Below are 21954 nucleotides of genomic sequence, written 5' to 3'. Positions count from 1 at the left end.
AGACTTATTCTTCCAAGGCCTACACTGATGTGCCGCCAAGTTGGTTGGGGTGACCTATCTCAACTGCCAAGGTGAGACCTAAGGTACTTGTAGTGTGGATTTTCTTGGAACCTTGAACCAAACTAGAATTCCAGTATTGCCCTGGACCTTGGAGATAGATGGGCAAAACTGGAATGTTACACCTGACCCCTAGACTCGATTATGATATTACACTACGTGTCGGATTGGGTTGTTTTTTATATGCCAATCAGAGAGATCCTTAGAGGGGGTCAAAACCTAGGTATGTTGGGACAGTCCAAGAATTCATCTGAGTGGGTGACCATAGTGACAGGATCAGCCCCTTCGTCGGGCAAAGTGAATGATCGGGGGGATGCACTCTCTCTGATGGAAACCAAAACTGCCAGCAGTCGATTTCAACTGTTGAAATTTGTTTTGAAAAATATATTTATATAGAGATATACATATATATATTATGGTTTCAAAATGTTTGCAAAAAGTTTTAATTCCCGAGATCCATGTGAGTAGAGAGTGTAGCTGAGGTATAGGTCCTCTCTTGTCGGGTAGTGTTTGATCATTATGCGCTAAGAGGTAAAGTGTAAAGCCATTGAGGGTAATACCTGATGGGTTAATCTTGCATCAGCCCACAGTCCTTGGGTTTTTATAAGATGGCTTGACCCAAGGACCATTTAGTGTAAATGTTGGGCCCATTAAGAACCTATGGTGATGGACTCAGGGGTTCACTGTCTCCTACAATGAATTCGGCCAGGCCTTGTAACAGAGGTTGGGCTGAGCCCATGTGGCTGATGTGTAGATCAATATTTGGGTCCTACGCCATACAAGGATAACCAACTGAGCAGCAGTTAGGAGGCTAAGTGAGCAGATAGACTTAATGGGCCTAAAGGCCAATTCGAACTGGCTTAATGAGATTAATTAAAAGAGGGCAGTTATGGGATTTAGATCAGTAGATAGGATAAGGGATTATCCCTATCCACTCAAAGAATCCAAATCCAAATAAAGATTTGGATCCGAAAATTCCTAATTAGATTAGGAAGGCTAATCTTTATCTGTAGATAAGATAAGGGATTATCCTTATCTCTTAAAGAGAGTTCAAATCCAAATAAAAGATTTGGATTAGGAAACTCCTAATGGGATTAGGAGAACCTCCCTTTAAGGCTATAAATAGAAGAGCAGGGCGAACCTCTAGATCATCTAACAGACTGCTGAATTCCAGAGAGAGACAACACACTTTGACTGCACTCTCCTTCTCTCCTGCTCTTGCCGCCATACCAGTTTGATTTCCACTTGTGGGAGAGATTAAGAAGGGTTCTTGATATTACCTTTTGGTTTAAAAGGTAATCTGAAGTCGTGCTCACTATCCCTCCATCGAATTCTTGCTGAAGAGTCGTCCTGTTGATTCTACTTCATCCTGCACGGTGTCATCTTCGGTGGAAGTTGTCTTTAGATTTTTCCTTGGGCGTAAACACCTTCATTGGAGGTTATTATTACTCCGTATCAGGTATATCCCTCCACTCCCTTTTGGTTTCAAATCTGGTCTGGTTTTGGTTCAAGATTGATCATTGAAAATGCAGTTTTCAAAAATAGGGAATGTGATTCCCACATGGGAGAGAGAGAAATTTTTGAAATTTCGCCCAATCTTTCTATAGGGTTCGGCCATCTATATGATGGATTTCTCATCCCTTCAGCCCTCGTGGTCAAGATGGTGGTCAATGACTTCGAGGTAAAGTGGATTTTGGTGGACTGAGGCAGTTCGAGAGACATCCTATTCCTGGAGGCATTTGAGAAAATGGAGTTGGACCGGGAGGACCTAAAGCCTGCGGATGTGCCCTTGGTTTGTTTTAGCGGAGACGTGGTGAAGCCCCTTGGTAGCATCAAAGTGCCGGTAGTAGTAGGAACGAAGCCCAAATTATCTAGTTTGAGCATAACTTCTTGGTGGTTGCCACCCCATTCCCCTACAATGCCATTTTAAGTCGACCCATCCTGTACGCACTTCGCATGGTGGTGTCAACCTACTACCTCTCAATGAAGTTCCTAACAAAGTATGGAGTGGGGGTTGTATAAGGCGACCAACTGGAATCTAGGAAGTGCTATGTCGCGACACTAAAGGACAAAGCAAAATTGGCAGAAGACTTTGTTAGAGAGGTCGGGAACCTCCTTGCAACAGACTTTGTTAGAGAGGTATAGTACTTGAGCTAGGTAGCTAATCTTATGCTCGTGAAGAAAGCCAACGACAAGTGGTACATGTGCGTCGACTACACCGACCTCAACAAAGCCTACCCAAATGACAACTTCCCCTTCCCAGAATAGACAGTCTCATAGACGCAACCTTGGGGCATGAGCTGTTGATAATTATGCATTTTGATGCCTTAAGGGCATCAATTCAGGGGTATTTTCGGCCTTAGAAAAGTCAAAGTGTGCCCTATCCCTAGTTAATTTCAATATTGTGACCTCTGAGGCTCCCTGTGCAAAACTGTAAAATTTTCATGGCTGAAATGTAGCTTTTGGGAAGCTAGTGTGAAATCCAGCTGAGAGAAGGGGTGTTTTTGTGAAAAATTGAAAGCAAGAGGGTGCCTCCTAGCTGCTAAACCCAATTTGGCACCCCGCCTACTCTATTAGCATGCTCCCCACATCTTAGCAAACCTTAGGGCGCCTTTTAACCTACTCTTTTCATCCTTAGCAAACCCTAGCGGCCCAGCCATCCGCTCTAAGGCACCTCCCACCTCTTCTAATCTCCAACTTTCAACCTTAGGAGCCTCAATCTCACCTATTCACTTCTGGGTGCCCAAATCTCAACCATACATAATATTGAGTGCCCTCTTCTTTTCTTTTCAGCCTTAGGATCAGCCCAAAACCATCCTAACCCTCCATTAGAAACCCTAGGGGCGCCCCAAACTTTGCCAAAACCCAGCTTCCGCCCCCCTCTTTCTCTCTATTCCTAATTATATCCACCCTTCTCTATTAAAAGGACCCAAGGGGCCATGGAGAAAGGGTTGGTCAATTCACCAAGTTAACAAGGCTAAGGTTTCTTGAGGAGTGTAAGGGTTGTAGAAGGGGAGGACGCTCAGTTCTTGTTAGGAGAGGTTCCTGCAAGCTATTCAACCAATTTGCTACTACCGCCACTAGATCTGATCAACCATTCCTTTCTTTTCTTTATTTTCTCTTCTGTTATTTTTATTCTTACAATCTTTTATATTTAAACTTTTGAATTTGAATTTTTATTTTAATTTTAATTCAAATCTGAATTTGAATTTGAATTTCAAATTTCAAAATTTAAATTTAAAATTTTGAATTTCAGAAATAAAAATAAAAATAAAAATAATTAATTTTTGCATTCTAGAATTTAGGGTTTCATATTCTAGAGCATGCATCATATAGGTTTATTTAATTGTTAAATTATCATTGCTAGTTGTGAATGTGCTAGGATTTCTTTTTTCTTTTTATCATTTTAATTGTTTCTCTTGCTTAGTTTATTTTATTCTTTTATGTTATTTTGCTGAATTGCATATTAGAAATACTTGTTCATGCATTGTAATTAGTTGCATTTGTTGTGTTCATTTTGCTTTTCCTTGGCCCAAAAATCACCACCTTTCACGTGCGGTTCACCTTAGACCCTAATTTAAAATTTGGATAGAAAGATCCTTTAGGGAAGCCACACATTTGGTTCAAAAGTGTGCTAAATTTTAGGAAAACTTGTAATTACTTTCCATAATCGGCGATTGGTGTCTAAGTAAAGAGGTTAAACGGCTACGCCAAAGCGGGTTTTGTGGTTACTTAATTAGGTCCTTGCAAAAGCAAGAGAAGCCTCCCACATCCCCACCTCTTACCTGGGTAACCAAAGGAAGTGTTGTAATTCCTAATGAACCTAAGAGGAATCACATTGGTTAAACCACTAGTTTAGGAAACCCTAGGTCAGCCCCTAGGTCGTGTGGTTGATTTGTTTGCATTTTTTTTTAATTTTAAAATTAAAATTTGAATTTAAATTTCAGCAATTTAAATTTCTAAATCTAAATTTAATTTAAATTTCAAATTAAAAAAAAACAAATAAAATAAATAAAATCAAATTTGAACTTGAATTTTAGGAATTTAAATTTCAAAATCTGAATTTGAATTTAAATTTCAAAAATTTAAATTTTGAATAAATAAATAATTAAAATAATTAAAATAATAAAAAATTAAAAAAATAAAAACATAAAAAAGGTGGAAAAAGTTTCAAAATTTGAGTTTAAATTTTAGAATTTCAATATCGAAACCCAATTTTGAAATTAAACTCAAAATTTAAAATTCAAATTTAAACAAGAAGAAAAGTGACTTTTGAGTTGTATGTTGGGAATGTGATATAAGGAAAGAAACTGTGGAACCCATACCTGAAATAGAGAGGTACCTCCATCACCAACACCGCAACCAAATGGCCGGAATCAATGATGCCCAACCCAGAAAGTTGAAGGAATACTTCACTCCAGCCCAATACAACCCTTTATCCTGCATTCAGTTACCCGATACTCAAGCCTTACAATATGAAATTAAGTCAAGCACAATCCAGATGCTCCCATCTTTCTATGGGAACCCGAGTGAGGACCCATACAAGCACATAGATGAGTTCTTGAAAATCTATTCCACTATAAGGATCCAAAATTTCAATGATGATGCCCTTAGATTGACTCCTTTCCCTTCTCCTTGAAAGATAAAGCCAAGCACTAGTTAGGGACTATAGGAAGACCCATTAGAACTTGGGCAAAAATGCAACAAGAATTCCTTAGAAAGATCTATCCTATAGGTAGAACCAATACCATGAGAAGAGCCATCACTGGATTCACCCAAACATCGGGTGAACAAATTCATGAGGCTTGGGAGAGGATGGAGGAGTTAATGAGAAAATGCCCACACCATGGCCTATCCCAATGGCAAATTGTCCAGGCTTTCTATGAAGATCTGACAGATCAATACATGCAAATGGTAGATGCATCCTGTAGGGGGGGCATTTATTAGGAAGAGCGAGGATGAAGCGTATTCTCTTTTCGAAACCCTGAGTGAGAATTCCATTAACAATGCATCCTTGTATTCCTACGAAAGGTTGGTGGGGCCCTCAAAGAGGGCAGGGCTCTATGAGGTCATGAATAATTTAGAGCCCAAGGCAAAAATGGGCTTGAATGCCATTTCTAGAAAGTTGGGTAGGGTAGATCTTCTAGCCCAGAAGCTTGACCAGTTTTTCAGCTTTAACCAACAATCGGGCCCATCTACATCCTATCTGGAAGTGTGTTCCATTTTGCCAGTCCAACCCACCAGGTTGATGACTGTCTTACGGCAGCCTAGTTTCCACGCTTTATCCAAGAACAAGTTCAGGAATCCCAGAGTTTCTTAAGGCCCAATAATGATCCATATTCCAATACTTACAACCCTGGGTGGAGAAATCACCCTAACTTTTCTTGGAGGACACATCAACCCAATCTACAGTCCCAGCAATATCAGCATCCGTCCAACTTCATGGCCCAACAATTTCAGAGGCCATCAATACAAAGTCAGTTCCAGCAAGTGTATCCTAGGAATCAAGGTTACCCGCAATCTCCGCAATCCCATTCAGTAGACGATCAATTCATGTAGCTTCAGCAGCTGATCCTAAATCATCAACAATCCATTGCTAGGTTAGAAAGCCAAATAGGACAGCTAGCCGAAGCTAATGCAAGGAGAGAAGTGAGGCAATTACCGAGTCAACCGGTTGTAAACCCTAGGAAGCAACTGATGAGAGTAGAATTTATCATATTTTTATCCCCAAATATTCTGTCTTTCATACTGAATTAGTACTTAATTGGACTCATATTTGTTGTATTTCGGTTTAGGGCATGAAAGAAGGTATCAGAAGCAAAGAAAGGCAAATTGGATGATTTTTCACAGTTTCGGCATCGTTCAGTAATTTGGGCCTAACTCGCATACCCGAACTCCAATTGGGCTGATTCAAGACCCAATGGAAAGAAAAGAGAAAAAGCCACAACTTTCATATTTTAGGCTTTCGAATTCAGCTTGCATTGAAGTCAAATCAGGGCCCGAAGTCAGGGAAAATTTGCAAGAAGGCCCAATCCGCAGCTGAAGCCCAACTTGCAGAAAAGCCTGACAGTAGCCCAATTCGTAGAAGAGGTCTAATACGAATCCAAGAACAAGAAACTGAGAAGAGTCCTTCTAGATCTAAATTATTGATGTAATCTTAAAAAGATAAAGGGATTGAGTTCATTAGATAAAGAGATAAGAGTAGGATTAGACTAGGATAAGACTAAGACTTTTTATTCTTGCAAGATAAACTTCAAGAGGAAGTAGGAGACCAGCCCCTCCCCTTTAAGCTATATAAAGGGGGGGGGGGGACCAGCTTTAGGTATCGCTCAATCTCTAGATTGAATCAAGAAGCAGAGGAGCAATCCAGCTATCAAGCAAGAAGTCTGCAAGAAGGTGGCGGCAAGGAGAAGAGGAGATCTCAACTTCAAGGGCGACACCATGAGTTCTTTCTTTCCTCTTGTTTATTTTATTTCCTCTAGTATGAACTAATTTACTTGTAGCTAGGACTATAGAAAGCCTAATCATAACAAAGAATATATTTTTATTCCGATTTATCCAAGATTGTGATTTCCATATAGTCTATGAATTATCTTGCCTAATGCTATTAGGAGTGACCATCTCTTAATTGATTAGGTTTATGTGAATGAATCGAGAGAGGAATTCATATAGCAGACTACATAATTCATGGTGTGAATTGAATGGTATATAGGGGTATATACACATAAAGTCCTAGCGAATTAAATCAATCGTTACATACTTCAGCATTGGTTACTTCTGCACTTGTTTTCCTTTTTTCTGCTTTTCATTAGTTTTTATCTTCAAATCTGAAATTCGATTGTCCAAATAATTAGGGAAGGTTGTAGTTCTAATAATTATTTTGTTAAATCCTCGTGGAAACGATATTTTTATACTACTTGATAACTAGTGCACTTGCTAGGGTTATATTTATAGCTATCAGCAACCACCAGGTTTTTTGCAACAAATTCAACCACCTCCTAAGAATCCCCAATTAGGGAAGGCTATAGTTCTAATACTTATTTTGTTAAATCCTCGTGGGAACGATATTTTTATACTACTTGATAACTAGTGCACTTGCTAGGGTTATATTTATAGCTATCAACAACCACCAGGTTTTCTGCAACAAATTCAACCACCTCCTAAGAATCCCCAATTCAAAAATGCTAAAGTTATTACAACTTTAAGGAGTGGGAGAATTTTGGAAGACCCGTATGAGAAGAAGAAAAGTAAAGGAGAAGGAAAAGAGTCGGAAAAACCCTAAGTTGGGGGGGAGAAGAAGAAAGGGAAAACCTAGAAGAAGAGCCTAAAGTGAACCAACCTGTAGCCCCCTTTCCAATTGCACTCACAGCCAGGCCGTTGCGGAAAAAGAAAGAGATTTGCAATAAGGAGATCAGGGAACTCTTCAAAAAAGTACACATTAACATCCCTCTCCTCAATGCAATCCAGCATGCCCCAGCTTATGCCAAGTTTCTGAAAGAGCTATGCACCCAAAAGATGGAGCCATGATCAGCCCCACAAAAAGTGATGCTCTCGACAGATGTGAGTGCGGTCCTCCTGAACCAACTTCCCCGGAAGATGAAAGACCCGGGTGCTCCCTCATTAGTTGTATCATTTCTAGAATCACCTTTGATCGGGCCTTATTGGATTATGGGGCTAGTGTAAACCTGCTCCCGTCCATTATATATAAAAGGTTCAGGGTCGACAAGTTGAAACCTACCCCAGTAATTCTATAACTCATTGATCGGTCGGTCAAGACTTCTCGAGGTGTTATCGAGGATGTCATTGTTAGGATAGAGAACTATTATTTTCCTATGGATTTTGTTGTTCTAGACATGACACCAACCAAAGAACTGAACCATAACCTGATAATCTTAGGATGGTCGTTTCTAGCAATGGCCAATGCAAATATCAACTGGAAGTTGGGGGAAATGAACACCTTATTTGGGGAGCAGAAGGTCCAGTTCAATGTTTTTAGTGCATCCAAGTATCCAAACCTAGGGGGAGATGGTTTCATGGTAGATATAGTGGATGGCTTTTTAGAGGACCTATCTACCCCTTGGTTAGCCCAGTCTGAGCCTTGTTTGTATATAGAAGAAAGTGAGTCTGAGAGTGTGGATGGAAGAAATGAGTGAATGTGTCTGGCTAAAGAAGTTAAACTTAGCACTGGTTGGGAGGCAACCCAACATAAATTTTAGCATTTTCTGCTTTTAGGATTTTAGTTCTTTTTCTTTTCTTGATTCGACACCAGGTGGCAAACATTGAACCCCTCAGGAAAACCCTATCCATTGTTCCCCTTTGGCCCAAATCCTCATTCTAGTCATGCCATTAGGGATAATGGCATTTAAGTTGAGGGTGAGGAAAGAAAAAAAAAGACGAAAAAAAGGGACTACCCTGAACATACTCCCAAGTTTGCCCCTGCCAAGATAAGAAGAAAAATATAGAGAAAGTAGACACAAATTCTTCAAGTTGTTAGAAATAGTGGACTACCCTGAACAGTTCTACAAAAAAAAGGGAATAAAAAGTCTATGAATACCCTAAACTTAGTAATCGGGTCTCTTTACCTAAGTCAAGTGTCGAGATTCGCATCAAACGAGAAAGGGAATACCAAAGACAATCACCTAACACTTAGTAATCGGGTCTCTTCATCTAAGGCAAGTGTCGGGATTCACGTCAAATGGTGGAAGGTAGAAATAAAATAAGTGTGTATATCAAGTTCAGGGGTAGAAATCTACTGTTAAAAATGATAAGAAGAATACCTGTCTGATTTTAAAATAAATCTCAGATTATCAAGATAGTCTACAAATGGAAGGGTATATAAGATTTTTTTAAACCAAGTTTCTATAATATTCAAAGTAATACAGTTTTACCCTTAAGTTCAATACCGATCTATACAGAGTTTGAGAATTCTGGAATCAGGATGCTTGACTAATTCTATTAGGAATGATCTTGAGATGGCAAGGATCTCTATGCTCAGTGTAATTTTAAGATTGCATTGCGAAGGGACTAGCAATGGTTAAGTTGGGGGTGTGATAGCTCTGCATTTTGATGCCTTAAGGGCATCAATTCAAGGGTATTTTCAGCCTTAAAAACGTCGAAGTGTGCCCTTTCCTCAGTTAATTTCAATATTGTGACCTCTGAGGGTCCCTGTGCAAATTTTGTGCAAAATTGGGATGTTTTCATGGCTGAAATGCAGATTTTGGGAAGCTGTTGTGAAGTCTAGCTGAGAGAGGAGGTGTTTTTGTGAAAAAATGAAAGCAGGAGGGTGCCTTCTAGCTACTAAACCCAGTTTGGTGCACCTCCTACTCTATTAGCATGCTCCCCACGTCTTAGCAAACCCTAGGGCGCCTTTTAATCTATTCTTTTCATCCTTAGAAAACTCTAGCCACCCCCAACTATTTAATATCCACCCCACTCCTTTTAATCTCAGCCATCCACTCTACGGCATCTCCGACCTCTTCCAATCTCCACCTTTCAACCTTAGGAGCCTCCATCTCACCCATTCACTTCTTGGCACCCAAATCTCAGCCATACATAATATTGGGCACCCACTTCTTTTCTTTTCAGCCTTAGGATCATCCCAAAACCATCCTAACCCTCCATTAGAAACTTTAGGGGCACCCCAAACTTTGCTAAAACCCAGTTGCCGCCCCCTTCTTTCTCTCTATTCCCAATTATATGCACCATTCTCTATAAAAAGGACCCCAGGGGTCCTAGAGGTTGGTCAATCCACCCAGTTAACAAGGCTTAGATTTCTTGAGGAGTTCATGAGTTGTAGAAGGGGAGGATGCCCAGTTCTTATCAAGAGGGGTTCCTGCAAGCCGTTCAACCAATCTGTAGCTACCACCACTAGATCTGATCAACCACTCTTTTCTTTTCTTTATTTTTTTTTTCTGTTATCTTTATTTCTACAATCTTTTAGATTTAATTCTTGTTCATTTTTGTTTTGTAGATCTGAATTCATTCGATTCAATGCTAAGGTGTCTCAAGGGGTTCGAGGGTTGTAGAAAAGATGGACGCCTGGTTCTTGTCAAGAGGGGTTTTTGTGAGCTATTTGGCCAATTTGCAGCTACTGCCATCGGATCCAGATTTTGGATTGTTTTTTATTTAATTCTCTTATTTCCTTTATTGATTTCCATACTTTATTAAATTCTAATTTTTACTTATTGTCTTGTTTAAATTCGAAACATTTAATTTCAACAAAAATATATTTTATTTTCATATTTTCTGTCATTCCTGATTGCATTCTCTTGTCTGGATCTAAGTGTATATTAATTTTTCACTTGCTTCTCTATGGATACGACCCGTTCTCACCCATTTACTATGTTATTAGTTGTTTGAGAAATGGTAAAAATTATAAATGTTTAAACTGGTGTTCCGGGGTGTTTAATGATGCGCTTTCGAACAGATCAGCTGTTAAGCTTCATGGATGCCTATTTTGGCTACAATCAAATTCAGATGGACTTAGCTGACCAAGAACAAACTTCATTTGTAATTGATGTAGGGCTATATTGTTATAAAGTCATGCCCTTTGGATTGAAAAATGTTGAAGCAACCTTCCAATAACTTGTAAAAAAAGTTTTTGAGCCTTTAGTTTATAGACAATGTATGCTCTTAGCTTTAATTAGATTGATGTACTTATTGTCATTTATTGTAAATGAATAAAGTACATAATTGATTCATGCTTGATGCGTATTACTTATACTAGCAAGTGCATTAGCCAATCAAGTAATAAAGTGATGAGTAGAGTATCATTTCCACGAGGATTCATCAAAAAACAACTAGTATAAATCAGTCAATTGTTCTCTGATAAACCGAATTCTTAACCTAATCAAAATCTGAATTCCTAACTACCAAACTATACTAATCAATTTGGATCAAACCACCTTGATGTAGAGAGAAGCAAGGCTATATAAGAACACTGACAGATTCAATCCAGCAATTAATTCATGAAGTTATTCAATTGAGTTGGGATTCAACCATGGTTTGGTGAAACCCTAATGGCATGAGCAACCTCTCTCGAGCATAACTCATCCTATCCATGGGTGACAATTCTTATATCTCTATCAAGAATTTAATCTCCATGAATGCATTAAGAGCAAGCAATTCAAAGGGCATCAATTCAGATTTGAATGAACACCAACCGAATCACACAAACTATCTCTAAGATGTGTTAGATTCGATTCTTGATTAGCATATCTGATTACCTAAATTCTTTCTCAAGCAATTCAGGCAATCCAAGAATTAAGAACAATTTGGCCAAGACTGTTCTAACAATTAAAACCCTAACCAAGAGACATCAAGAATGAATCCAATCAATCAAATAACCCTAGAGAACTAATTACAGATCTAAAACATCATCAACATGGTTCGAATTCTAGCAAGAAAGAGAAATTAATTGACAAAATTGCCTGAAACCCTAGCTGAATTTGGTTACCAATTGCACAGAACCAAAGAAGAAGACAACCTAAAATTCTGCTTCAATCTTCAATTTCTTGGATGTGATTCTCCTCCAATTCACATTCAGCAACCTTCTTATTCCTCTAGATCTTCTCCTTTCTTATGCCTCTCTTCTCTCATTTCTCTTTTTGGGGGTTCAAACCCTTTTCTCCCCTTTCTCTTCTCCTTTTATACTTTTCTCTCCAGCCCTCTCTCTTCTAAAAGGTAGTCGCATTTAGGACCCCTTGGGCTGCAACTTGGGCTGCACTTGGGCCTCCCACTTGGTGGGCCGAAAGGTCTCCCTTGGAGAGTCTCGGTTGGACTCTCTTCTTCATGTCCTCTATGGGGCTTTACTTCTTTATGGGCCGAAAGTGCCCTCCTTATGACTATCAGTTGGGCCTGTCGTCTAGATGGGCTAAATTGCTTCCACATTTTCCCTCTCAACATGGTTTTATGCTATCTTCCCCCTAAGCTGGTCCACACTCTTGAATTCCTGAAATCATTCTCAATTAGGGTGAGAAATCATGCAAATTATCATCAAAACCATGCATAAAAAACAATAGAAATGTTGTGTAGCTTGCGCACACATCAATGTTGTTATGGTATGTTTCTGTGTAATACCCTTAAACTGGACACTTATGAGACTCATGTTAGTTTAGAATCTTCACAGCAATTGGAGAAATCTGAGGAGATTTATCTTGCCAAGGCTAACACTGATGTAATGCCAAGTTGGTTGGGGTGGTTTGTCTCAGCTGCCAGGGTGAGACCTGAGGTGCATGCAGTGTGGATTTTCTTAAAACCCTGAACTGGACCAAATTCCAGTATTGCCCTGGACCTTAGAGATAGATGAGCAAAACTGGAATGTTACACTTGACCCCTAGACTTGATTATTGTACTGTGCTAGGCATCGAATTGGGTTGTCTTTGATATGCCAATCAGTGAGATCTTTTACTGGGTCAAAACCAGGGTATGATGGGGCAGTCCGAGAATTCACCTAAGTGGGTGATCATAGTGACAAGATCAGCCCCTTTGTCAGACAAAGTTAATGATCGGGGAATGCACTCTCTCTGATGGAAACCTAAATTGCTGGTAGTTTAGTTCAAACGTTGAAATTTGGTTTTGCAAAAATATATTTATATATATATGTATTATGGTTTCAAAATGTTTGCAAAAGGTTTTGATTCCCGAGATCCATGTGAGTAGAGAGTGCAACACTGTACCTTGTAGCTGAGGGAGAGGTCCTCTCTTGTCGGGCAATGTCTGATCATTATGTGCTGAGAGGTTAAGTGTAAGGCCATTGAGGGTAATACCTGATGGGCAAATCTTGCATCTGCCCACAGTCCTTGGGTTTTCACAAGATGGCTTGACCCAAGGACCATTTAGTGTAAATGCTAGGCCCATTAAGAGCCCATGTTGATGGACTCAGGGGTTCACCATGACCAACAGTGAATTCAGCCAGGCCTTGTTACAAAGGCTGGGTTGAACCCATGTAGCCGATGTGTAGATCAATGCTAGGGTCCCATGCCATATAAAGAGAACCAAACTAGCCAGCACTTAATAGGTTAAGTAAGCAATATGACTTAATGGGCTTAAATCCCATTTCAAACTATGCTTAAATGGTTTAATTAAATTGGGCCAATTTTGGATTTATAATCTGATTGGGATTAGTAGTAGGATAAGATAGGTTATCAACTTGAGAGTCTAGATCTAAATACAAGATTTATATTAGGAAACCTCATTCCTAATCTGACTAGGAAGCTAATCCTGAATGGATTATAAATAGGGGAAAAATCCACAAGGAGAACACACTCGTCTCTATAGTCTTTTCTCTCCATAAGTTCTTGGCGCCATCCCAGTTTGATCTCCACCTACTGGAGTGATCAAGAAGTGTTCTCGATATTGTTTCCTGGTGAAGAAACAATCAGAAGTCGTGCTCACACCACCCTGTTCGATTCTTGGTGAAGAATCCTAGGTTCTTACTAAAGAACCGTTCCTGTTGATCCCGCCTCAGCATTCGTTGTGTCATCTTCATTGGAGGCGGATTTGGTATCCTCTTTGGGCATGAACACCTACGTTGGGAATTTCTTTTAATTCCGTATCAGGTATTTCCCTCTCCCTTCCTTTAGTTTTAGATCTGGTCCGATTTTGTTTCAAGAATAATCCTTGAAAATGCAATTTTCTAAAATAGGGAATGTGATTCCCAGATGGGAGAGAGAGAGAGAAAAAAATTTTTTTTGAAATTTCGCCCAACCTTCCTATAGGGTTTGGCTATCCATATGATGGATCTCTCATCACTTCATTAATATGCAATAAAGTTGAATGTTATGTAAATGACATGGCCATGAAGACCTAGTTTTCAAATTCTCTTATTCATGATTTAAATTGTGTTTACCAAATTTTAAGAAAATACAACATGTAGCTCAACCCGAACAAGTGTGTCTTCGGGTCAAGTTGGGCAAATTCCTAGTTATATAGTGAACCGACGTGGCATCAAAGCCAACCCAAACAAGATCCAGGCTATCTTGAATATGAGACCACCCCAGTCAATAAAATAAGTGCAAAGGTTAACTGGTCAAATTGCACCCTGAACCAATTTATGTCTAAGTTGGTTGGTCAACTTTTACCTTTTTTCAAGGCTGTAAAAAAGAAGAGAACTTTGAGTGGTCCAAGGAGTGCTAACTCATGTTCGATGAGCTCAAAAAGTACTTAAATTCACCCTCGGTATTGACCCAACCTAAACCTGGAGACAAGCTAAAACTCTACCTCTTTGTGAGTGACAAGGTAGTCAACTTGGTACTAATAAGAGAAATAGACCAGGTCAAAAGGCCCATTTACTATATCAGTAAGGTTTTGTAGGTAGCTGAGACCAGGTACCCCAACATCGAGAAGCTGGCCTTCACACTAGTCATTGCAACTCAGAAGCTATGTCCCTACTTCCAAACCCACACTATTGTTGTCCTAACTGATAGACCTCTGTGGCACTTCCTTCAAAAGCCCAAGGTCTCAGGGAGATTGACGAAGTGGGCCATCGATTTAAGCGAATACGACATCCGATTCTAGCTATGCCCAGCAATTAAAGCACAGGTCTTGGCTAACTTCGTTGTCAAATGTACGTTCAGCACACCGGCCCTTGAGGTGGCTGAGCTGACCAACCCGTCGGAGAAGTCAACCAACGCAGCACAGATTCTGGCTAGGGAAACCCTAACCTAGGATGAGAAGCCTTGGATCCTCCATGTAAACGACTCATCAAATAAGTGAGGAAGCGGAGCCAGACTCACACTGAATGGACCAAGTGAGGTGAAGCTGGACTACGTTCTCCAGTTAACATTCGAAGCATCGAACAATGAAGCAGAGTACGAGGGATTGATAGCCAGGCTGGCGTTGGCAAAGGAGGTCAGTGCCATGCACGTCGTGGTATGCAACAATTCTCAATTGGTTGTGAACTAAGTGGATGGTGAGTACAAGGCTCGAGAACCCGCCATGATGGCCTTTCTAGCCAAACTGAGGGAGCTCCTACCCGACATCCACTCTGGGTTCATCTGACAAGTACCAAGAGTAGAAAATGCTAAGGCCAGTGCACTATCGAAACTGTCAGCACATCCAACAACGCAATGAGGACAATGTACATTGAAGACTTTCCGCGACCTAGGATTGTGAAGGCGGCAAAAGAGGATGCTCTCGTGTTGATAGCAAAACCGAGCCGGATCAGTCAACTTGCTAATTATCTGCTCAACGAGACCCTACCTGTATATCAAAATGCAAATAAGAGGGTAGAGTGTCAGTCAACTCGCTATGTTCTTTTTGGTGAGTGGTTATATAGGAGATCCTTTGTGCTCCCCCACTTGCGCTACTTGTGACCTTCGGAGGCAAGCCAGGTGCTACACGAGATCCATGAAGGTCTCTATGGAGGACACTTGGGTGCACAGTGCTCACCCAAAAGGTGCTAAGGCAAGGATACTACTAGCCTATGATGAAGGTGGATGCACTCGAGCTCGTCTAGAAGTGTAATAATTGCCAAAGGCACGCCAACATACTTCAAAAACCCACTAACGACCTGAAGTATCTAACCAGCCTGTGGCCCTTTGCCCAGTGGGGGATAGACATCCTCGGTCCATTCCCACCTGCAATTGGCCAAAGAAGATTCCTGGTTGTGGCGGTTGACTATTTCATGAAGTGGGTGGAGTCTGAGCCATTGGTGATTGATAAGCCTATATTTGTACATATTTTCATACCTCTAACTTGATGATTTTGGTAATAATATTTTTGGAATTAGCATGGTATTGCACTAATTATGATGAAATTGTCTTGCAAGATGGTTTGGAGCTTAATTGTGCAATTTTAAGAAGTTCAATTTAATTGATCAAGATAATCATAGAGGAATGACCATGCAGCAATGATGCTCCATGATGTAGCCATGAAGGAGAGAAACCATTGAAATCGGGAAATTTCATGTTTTGATATAGTTCCCGTATTTTGGGCATAACTTTTTGACTACAACTCAGATTGAGGTGATTCAAATGAATAATTAAAGTTAAGAGATAGGGCTACAACTCTTGTGTTTATCACTCAACCTAATTCCGCCATCAACCAAGTGCAATTCGAGCTTCAAGTTTCGGGTCCGGCAGTTGGCAAAGCAGAAGATATAGGAATTCAACTGAGATAAAGACTAAGAGACCTAATTTGTGTTGAATTAGGAGTCTGCATTAAGAAGAAATTGAGGGATGCTGCACTATAAAAAGGACCATAAACTCAAAGTAAGGGGAGACATCTTTAGAGAGAATTTGGAAGACAAAAAAAGAGGAAGCAGTCTTAGCACATCAGAAGAAGAGAGGAAGCAGATTGATGTGTGGCTCATTGTGACACTAGCAAGTGCACTAGCCGTTCAAGTAATAAAGTAGTGAGTGAAGTATCGTTCCCACGAGGATTTAGGAAACAATTACCAATACTAAATTGAACATTTCTTATCTGATCAACAAATAAATCAAAACTCTAATGAAAGCTAAGAAATCCTAAATTAAAATCTATCTAAATCATTGGTCCAATTGCCTTCAATTCAGGTTAGAAGAGTAAGCAGTAAATGTCAATCTCAGAATTCAGCAATCTATCAATTTGGATCATTCGAATGAATCATGATTGAGCCTTGGTTTGGTGAAACCCCAAGGTCATGAACAGCCTCTCTCAAGCGCATGTTCATCCTATGCATGAGTGACGGTTCTTCTATCTCTAGCAAGAATCTAATCCCCATGCATGCATTTCTTCAAACACTTCTAAGGCATCAATTCAAATCTGAATTGATCACCAACTGAATTGTGCAAGTTATCTCTAACCTTGCACTCAATTCAGTTCTTGAATAGTAGATCTGAATTCCTAGAGTCTCTCTCAAGCACTCTAGGAATTCCAAGCTGTAGATTAATTCGCCCAATCTGAAATTTGCAGATCTGAATTCTCTTTCAAGCAATTCAGATCTTGCAATCTCAGATCTGAGAATTCAGATCTGAGTTTTGAAGGTTAGTTGGCCGAATTGATCTGCAATCACACCCTTATTCAAGAAACTTCAAGTACAATGCATGATCATTTGAATGAATCAAAAAGAATTAGATTGCTGAACTGAAATTTTACAAGCTGAAATACATCAAGGAAGAATGGAAACAAGGAGAAAGAAGAAAGAACATATAACTAAGAAACTGAATTCAAATCAAAAGAGAATGAAACTACAAATGATTTATTACAAAAAATCTTTGAATCACAATCCCTCAATTCGAACTCACCTTCTTCTTCTAGCTTGCTTGTCTTGAACTTCCTTCAGCCCTTCTTCTTCTTCTTCCTTGCGCCTAGCCTTCTTCTCTTCTCTTCTCTCAAGGTGGCTGAACCTCTAAGAGTGGGAGAGCCTTTCTCTCAAGCAATTGAACAACTTTCTCCCCTCCTAGAGGCCTCCTTATATAGTTTTTCAAGGGGCTCTTGCCCCTTCTTGAAGCCTCTAGAATGGGGTGTATTACACCCCTCATGAACCTTCTAGAGTGCTCCCTCCTTCTCTTCAAGAAACTCCTAGAAGTTGCCGCCCCTAGCTCCCTTTGGGCTGCTATTTGGGCTACAACTTAGCTTGCTTTTGAGCTCATGTGGGCTACACTCTAGGCTGTTATTTGGGCTAAAAATGGGCCTTCCTTGCTGGGCCGAATTCTCCTCATAGCTAGGCTTTATTTTCTGGGGTTTTCTCAAGGAATTCACTTGCTCTTTTTGGGCCGAAGTGCTCTCTCTTGCTTCCACGACCGGGCTGGACTGAAATTGGTCTTTTTGAACCTTCTTTTCTTGCCTTTTTCCTTCATTCTCTTGGATTGATTATCCCTGAACCTATTCTTAGCATTAAGCTAAATTAAGGCAAAAATTAATAAAACCGGCATAAAAATCCATGCTAAAGTCCTCAAAAATTATAGATAAATTGTAAGTTCATCACAGATTTAGCACGCCAGAGAAGGATAGGAAGAATCCGAATCTAAGAGGGAGGAAAGCTTAGTTGTTGCACTTGTCTTTGACCTCCAAAGGCTAAAATTTTCTTGTTATTTTCTTCATTTTTTGATGTGTTCTTGCTGTGTTTCCCCTTTAATTTTCTTGAGTATGTTGAATTTAATGATGTCTAGCTAATATCTCTTAACTTGGGTTTAGATGGATTTTGATCTTAAGATTATATAGTTATTTGCTTAATTCAATTGGAGATCTATGTTATTTGCATGAGGAATTTTTATTGTTGTGCTTAAATCTTTAAAAGAATTGGCCAATCATTTAATGATTTGATGATTCATGCATAACTGACCAAAGGATTGTTATAAATTAAATCCCTAGGCAATAAAAATCGCATGTTAGACTATGATTTTGAAAGATGATTAGCTCATTTGTGAGAATCATGGAAGCTTAGTGAGTCAAATCCCCTTCTACGATTAAAGGTTCCAAAGAGCTTAATGCTTATTTTTCCTTTTGACAACCACTTAGCAATCTGATGGTAGGATTTGATTAATAAATGATTAATATGACTTGAGAAAGCTTATTAATTAATTTAGGGAAATCCACCATCACATGGAAATAACTTTAATATACCTTAGGGTAATTTCGGTCTTCATTTTGATTAAATAGGTAATTATAAACCTTGATCTAATGAAATCTAAACCCTAGATGCATCCATCCATCGATTCAGTTTTTGTTAAGATCTTGGATTTGCATTAATTCTTTTAGTTTTTATTCATTCAATTGATTCACGAGTTCAACTTAGATTAGTTTAAAATTGATTTGGTACTGTGATCTAGTCTCTGTGGGATCGATACTTTTCTCATCATTATATGCGCATTTGACTAAGATTCACTTGCCTGAATTAACTGTGCATAAATCACATAACAAGTTTTTGGCGCCATTGCCGGGGACTAGTTTATTGCATATCAAAACTACCTGAATTAACCTTAGATTGAACATCTATTTGTTTTTATTTTCGGATTTAAAATTTTCCATTTTAATTTATGTTGGGTTTGGCTTTACAAAATTTTTTAGGAAATTTTTAATTTTTTTCTTTCTTTTTCTTTTCTTTGAAGGTTCCTAGTGCGTGACACACACTAGGGGTGGAGAATTAATACCCTTTGATCAAGAAATCGAAAGGACTTTGAAAAAGCGAACGAGGGAGAGAAAGAACAAGATGGCTCAAGACCAAAATAATCCAAGGACATTGATTTCCTACGTTATACCTACTCTGGATGGTACTACATCAAGCATTAGGGGGCCGAATGTGCAAGCAAACAATTTCAAGATTAAGCCTGCAATTATTCAGATGATTTAGATGAGTTTGCGATTTTCTGGCCCTAATGATGACCCTAACTCTCATATTGCTAATTTTCTTGAAATATGTGATATTTTTAAGCATAATGAAGTTAGTGATGATGCCATTAAACTTAGGTTATTTCCTTTCTCCTTAAGGGATAAAGCAAAATATTGGCTTAACTCTCTTCCTGCAGGTTTGATTACTACATGGGATGACTTGGCACAAAAGTTTTTATCTAAGTATTTTTCACCTACTAAAACGACTAAATTAAGGAATGACATAACAACTTTTTCTTAATTTGATAATGAAACCTTATATGAGTCATAGGAGAGATTTAAGGAACTTATTAGGAAGTGTCCTCACCATGGTCTACCTGTTTGGATGCAAGTACAAACTTTTTATAGTGGCATTAATCAATCTAATCGTTCAATGTTAGATGCAGCTGCAGGTGCTATTCTTATGACATAAACTCCCAAAGAAACATATGAACTTTTGGAGGAGATGGCAGCCAATAGTTACCAATTGGGCAATGGGAGAGCAAATAAAAAGGGAGTTGGAATTTATAATGTTGATTCTATCACTACTTTATCGGCTCAACTTGCTGCGTTAAATAAGAAATTAGAAAATTTAGGGGTTTCATCTATGAGTGTTTCTTCTGTTCCCTTCCCTTCTTGTGAGCTTTGTGGGCAAGGGGGACACACTAGTGTAGACTGTCAAATAGGAAATCCATTTTCTTCTTCTTCTGAACAAACTAATTTTGTTTCTTATGGTGGCAACAGGTCCAATTTCAATCCCTACTCCAACACTTACAATCTAGGATGGAGAAACCATCCAAATTTTTCTTGGAGTAATAACCAACAAATAGCACCTCCCAGCTTTTAGCAGCAACAACAACAAAATCCATAAGAGAATAAGCCAAATTTGGAGGATATGGTGGAAAATTTTATCAATAGTACGGAGGCAATAATTCAAGGGTTGGAAACTTAAATTAGACAACTTGCTCAAGCAATTTCTTCAAATTTGGAAGAAAAAGATGATGAGAATGTAAAAGAAGAAGAAAGTCGAAACCTTAAAGCCAAAGAAGGAGACTACGAGCATCAATAGAGAAAAAGAGAAGTTCTTCTACTATTAAATTAAAATCCTACAAACTCCCTCTTCCTTTTCCTAAAAGATTTCTTAAGGCTAACTTGGATAAGAAATTTGTTAAATTTCTAGAGGTGTTTCAAAAGTTGCATATTAACATTCCTCTTCTTGATGCTATTTCTCAGATGCCAAGTTATGCCAAATTCTTGAAGAAATAATTTCAAACAAAAGAAAGTTGGAGGAGTTTGAGATAGTAAAACTTAATGAGGAATGCTCAGCAATCCTACAAAAAAAAAAATTACCTTCAAAACTCAAGGATCCAGGGAGCTTCTCTATTCCGTGCACCATTGGCGAAATTAATTTCGATAAGACTTTATGTGATCTTGGTGCAAGCATTAATTTAATGCCTTTTTTTGTCTTCAGGAAGCTTGGATTCAGAGAGCCAACACCTACCACAGTTTCTGTACAATTGGCTAACAGAAGTATCAAATATCCAAGGGGAGTAGTGGAAGATGTTTTGGTAAAAGTAGATAAATTTATTTTTCCTTTTGACTATTGTTTTGGACGTGGAAGAAGATTATGATATGCCCCTAATTTTAGGGAGACCTTTTCTTGCCACAGGAAGAGCTTTAATTGATGTCCAACGAGGAAAACTTAGCCTTAGAATTAATGATGAGGATGTTATTTTTGATGTGTTTGCGGCTATAAAACATTCCAATGATGAAAAACAAGTCTTAATGGTAGATTGCATTGATGATTTGGCAGAAAGAAAATTTCATGCATTTAGGTTAGATGATCCTATAGAAAATTGCATTGCTAAATCTTTTGATGTGAATGAAAAAATTTTAGATGAGAAGCATAAGGAGGTCATAGGCTATTTGGGAGAAAAGCAAAGAGGATTCATGACAAAAAGAGAAAAAAATTTGCCTTTGGATATTTCTTCATCTTCTTCAAAAGCCAAGCCATCAATCGAGAAGCCTCCTACTCTTAAACTTAAACCTGTTTCTTCGCATTTAAAATATATTTATTTGGGGAATTCATCTACTATGCATAAATCGGACAACAGTGATCATCACGGCCTAAAATGTATATAACTTTTTCTAGAAGAATATAGTGTGTAGATTCGGACTCCCAAAGGTGTTGTTATCCAACAAATAGAAGTAGTTCAAAGACATTAAGTTCTAAAATTGGTGTGCCAAGATGGGGATCCAGTTAGGCCAGTAAACGAAGAGAATTCGAATCGAATCAAGCCATATTCGAATTCGATTCCAATTATAAAACAAGTGATTCAAATTCGATTTAAGATCCGTCGGATATGCAAAAGTCTCAACCGAATTCGATTTTGATTAAAATTTTGAATATTCAATTTAATCGATTTAATTCGATCTAAAATCCAAAAAAAAGACGTAGAGACAACAATGGCCAATGAACAACAAAAAGCCTCCGAAAATACAAACTCACTTGTTAACAATACAAAAAACCCAAAAAAAATCTAAAACAAGAAAGAAAATTGAAGAAAAACAGCTCATCCTTTCAAAGAAATGAGAGAGAGAGAGAGA

The 21954-nt window shown here is 38.8% G+C and overlaps 2 non-coding genes across 2 annotated transcripts; both read right to left on the bottom strand.

Annotated features, from left to right (window-relative positions):
* Positions 1–4803: 4803 nt before the first annotated feature.
* Positions 4804–4910, bottom strand: LOC148877036 (small nucleolar RNA R71). The gene has a single exon (XR_016106187.1). It is a non-coding gene; the product is annotated as a small nucleolar RNA R71 (small nucleolar RNA).
* A 14666-nt stretch (positions 4911–19576) lies between these two features.
* Positions 19577–19683, bottom strand: LOC148877035 (small nucleolar RNA R71). Its single transcript, XR_016106042.1, has one exon. It is a non-coding gene; the product is annotated as a small nucleolar RNA R71 (small nucleolar RNA).
* Positions 19684–21954: the final 2271 nt, after the last annotated feature.

Source organism: Nelumbo lutea, chromosome 1 (assembly GCF_056320005.1).
Source record: "Nelumbo lutea isolate HS-2025 chromosome 1, American lotus-T2T, whole genome shotgun sequence".
Taxonomy (NCBI): Eukaryota; Viridiplantae; Streptophyta; class Magnoliopsida; order Proteales; family Nelumbonaceae; genus Nelumbo; species Nelumbo lutea.
This window is presented reverse-complemented; position numbering and strand designations above follow the sequence as displayed.